This window comes from Pristiophorus japonicus, chromosome 6, assembly GCF_044704955.1.
Source record: "Pristiophorus japonicus isolate sPriJap1 chromosome 6, sPriJap1.hap1, whole genome shotgun sequence".
NCBI lineage: Eukaryota > Metazoa > Chordata > Chondrichthyes > Pristiophoridae > Pristiophorus > Pristiophorus japonicus.
The window spans coordinates 219,402,216-219,406,549 of record NC_091982.1 but is presented as its reverse complement, the minus strand read 5'-3'; positions in this window follow the sequence as shown (position 1 = coordinate 219,406,549).

The window sequence follows — 4,334 nt, the reverse complement described above, 5'->3', positions numbered from 1 at the left end:
TGGCCAATAGATCCCGACCACACTGGGTCACAGGGGTTCCATCCGCAGAGCTGCTAATGAAAAGGATGCTCAAAACCAGATTATCCCTTATACATCCTACTATGAAAGAAATTGTTGAGAGCAGGCGTCAGTCACAATGTGACTACCATGACAGGAATGCGAGTGCGTGATGTATTGATGTCAATGACCCTGTTTTTGTCCTTAATTACGCTGCAGGGCCCAAATGGCTTGCCAAAGAGGGGAATAAGGTTTTGGTAGTTAAACTTACCAATGGACAAATCTGCCGCAAACGTAGATCAAACTAAAAGGAGGTTCAGCAACCCCATAGAAGAAGCAGAGGAAGAACACGGCGTAGAGTTTACTCCACCACAGGTGACCGAACACCGGAACCAAGTGAAGGGGAGCCCAGTCACTGTGGGCAGTCCGGACAGGCCTGAGGCACCGCAAACAGCAGACACTCATGCCAGCGCCCAACAACCGGAGCCCCAACTCAGGCGCTCTGCAAGGGAGCATAAACCACCAGAGAGACTTAACCTGTGATCCCAATAAGACTTTGGGGGGGGGGGAGGTGACGTCATGTATTCAACTATCATTGTAACCCATGTATAAGCTGACCTAAGTTGTACACCTTGAGAACATTGACCACAAGGGGGTGAACTTGTGGGAGACACTCCGAACCTGGACTTTCAGGTATAAAAGGGGACGCTCCACCGACCTTCATCACTTGAGGTCTTGGTAATAAAGGTAACTGGTCACAGAGTGACCTTCTCTCAAGTATGCGCCTTGTGTGCATTTATACTGTAGAGTAAGGACATATCAGTTGTTATGGATGCTTATTCAAAATGGATTGAATGTGTAATAATGTCTGTAAGCACATCCACCGCCACCATCGAAAGCCTATGAGCATTGTTTGCCACTCACGGCCTGCCTGATGTCCTAGTCAGCGACAATGGGGCGTGTTTCACCAGTGCTGAATTCAAGGAATTCATGACCTGCAATGGGATCAAGCACGGCACATCTGCCCATTCAAGCCCGCATCCAATGGCCAGGCAGAACGGGCAGTTCAAGCCATCAAGCAAAGCTTGAAACGTGTGTTGGAAGGCTCCCTGCAGACCCGACTGTCCCGAGTTTTGCTCAGCTTCCCGCACCAGACCCCACTCTGAGCTGCTCATGAAAAGGGCGCTCAAAACAAGGCTCTCTCTTGTCCACCCGGACCCCCATGATCACATCGAGGGCAGGTGGCATCAACAAAGCATGTACCATGATCGTGCAAACTTGTCACGCGATATTGAGGTCAATGACCCTATGTTTGTACTCAATTATGGACATGGTCCCAAATGGCTCACTGGCACGGTCATAGCCAAAGAAGGGAGTAGGGTATTTCAGGTCAAATTGGCCAATGGACTAACATGCAGAAAGCATTTGGACCAAACCAAATTGCGGTTCTCTAACAGCTACGAGCAACTCGAAGAGGACACCACCAACTTCGACCCTCCAACATACACACAAGTGGAAACTGACATCATGGTTGACCACGAAGCCGAACTCACCATCCCCAGCAGCCCGGCAAGGCCAGCTGCCCAGCAACCCAGTGAAGAACCAACCAACTCACCCACACCTGCTTTTGTAGCGAGATGATCGACAAGGGAGCGAAAAGCCCCAGATTGTCTCACCCTGTAAATAAGTGTACTATTGACTTTACGAGGGAGTGATGTTATGTATTTAACCCTTGGCAACCTGTATCATACCACCACCAAATGGCATACTTGTTGGAGTCCCAAGGGATCCCAGCATCCCTTGTGAGCACTGTATGCAGTACCTGCACTCTGGAGTCTAATTAAAGCAGCTAAGATCACACTTACTCATTGCTTTCAGTACCCAGTTTCATCTTTTATTATGAGCGTAACAGGCAGTACTTTGGGCGGCTAATGGGCGGGCCTTGTAGCTCATGAAAACCGAGGCCTTTGATTCAATGAAGAATTTTCTCCTCATCTCAGTTCTAAATGGCCGACCCCTTATTCTGAGAATGTGACCCCTGGTTCTAGGCTCCCCGACCAAAGGAAACATCCTCCCTGCATCTACCCCTATAAGAATTTTGTATGTTTCAATGAGATCACCTCTCATCTAAACTATAGAGAATATAGGCCTAATCTACTCAATCTCTCCTCATAGGACAATCCTCTCATCGCAGGAATCAGTCTGGTGAACCTTCGCTGCACTCCCTCTCAGGCAGGTATATCCTTCCTTAGGTTAGGAGACCAAAACTGTACACAATGCTCCAGGTGTGGTCTCACCAGGACCCTATGTTATTGCAGTAAGATGTCTTTACTCTTATATTCAAATCCTCTTGTAATAAAGACCAAATTACCATATGCTCCCTTAATTATTTGCTGTACCTACATGTTAACTTTCAGTGATTCGTGTACAAGGACACCCAGGTCCCTCTGAACACCAACATTTCCCAATCTCTCACCATTTAAAAAATACACTGCTTTTCTATTTTTCCTACCAAAGTGGATAACTTCACATTTCTCCACAGTATATTCCATTTGCCATGTTCTTGCCCACTCACTTAGCCTGTCTATATCCCTTTGAAGCTTCTTTGCATCCTCCTCACAACTTACATTCCCACCTAGCTTTGTATGATCAGCAAACTTGGATAAATTACATTTGGTCCCCTCATCCTAATCATCGATATAGATTGTGAATAGCTGGGGCCCAAGCACTGATCCTTGCAGCACCCCACTAGTTACAGCCTGCCAACCCAAAAATGACCCGTTTGTTCCAACTCTCTGTTTTCTGTCCATTCACCAATCCTCAATCCATGCTGGTATATTACCCCCAATCCCATGAGTCCTAATCTTGTTTAATAACCTCTTGTGTTGGCACATTATCGAATGCCTTCTGAAAATCCAAATACACCACATCCTCTGGTTCCCCCTTATATATTCTGTTAGTTACAACCTCAAAAAACTTTAACAGATTTGTCAAACATAATTTCCATTTCATAAATCTGTGTTGACTCTGCCCAATCTTATTAATATTTTCGAAGTGCCTTGTTACCACTTAGATTCTAATAGACTCTAGCATTTTCCCTACTACTGATGTCAGTAGCTGTAAGGCCCATTATAAGGCACTGAAGCCTGTTAAACAATGACACAGTCGTGAAATACTTGTGGCACTGCCAGCCTGAACATCTGTGATGCACTAGGCTCATTACGTGCCTGAATTTTATTTAAATTAGGGAATTGTTTAATAACGTGCTTCAGATGCTCAGCACCTGCTTGAAACAGGTGCTATATTGGAAGCCTTTCCCATATGATGGGTCCTTTATGTTAAAGAAAACAGATTTGCTGCCAGTAGATGCTGTGTTTGTTTGCACATATTTTATGCGTCTTTGTTGTTTTGCCATTTATCCAACAACTTTGCTACTTTACAAGAAATTAATCAGAGTTTCTTAATGCTGGACATCTACCAGCTGTGCTCGTTTCCTCTGGGATACCTCATTGTGTTTTCAACACAGGAGCTGTTGGCTTTTCTTTGTGCTTTTGGGTTGTGGAGGAGAAAGAAGCATGCTAGACAAGTACTTTAGGATAAAAACAGAAAATGCTGGAAATCTCAGCGGGTCAGGCAGTATCTGTGGAGAGAAACAGACTTAATGTTTCAGGTCGATGACCCTTCGTCAGAACTAGCGAATGTTCAAAATTAACAGATTCTTAAGGAACACTGAAAGGGGGAGGGAAGGAAAGAATAAAAGGGAAGGTCTGTGGTAGGGTGGAAGACAGGAGAGATTAGAGAGACAAAAGGGATGATGGGCCGACTTGAGATGGTAATGGCAGAAGTTAGAAAAAGATGAGTCTAGAGAGGGTGTGAATGGCAAGATAAATTACCAGCTGCTATGGGAAGCAGAGAGAGAGAAAAAAATACATAAGATTGGAGGTGGGGAGGATGGTAAAATAAAGGCGGAAAGGGAGAAGAATATGGGCAGAGGTTATGGTCTGAAATTGTTGAACTCGATGTTGAGTCCAGAAGGCTGTAAAGCGCCTAAACGAAAGATGAGGTGCCGTTCCTCGAGCTTGCGTTGAGCTTAATTGGAACAGTGTAGGAGGCCGAGGACAGAGATGTCAGAATGGGATTAGAGCGGGAATTAAAGTGACAGGCGACCGGAAGCTCGAGGTCACGCTTACGGACTGAATGGAGGCGTTCCGCAAAGCGGTCACCCAATCTGCGTTCGGTCTCCCCAATGTAGAGGAGACCACATCATGAGCAGCGAATACAATACACTAAATTGAAAGAAGTACATGTTGAAGTACTTTAGGAGATCATTTAGGATC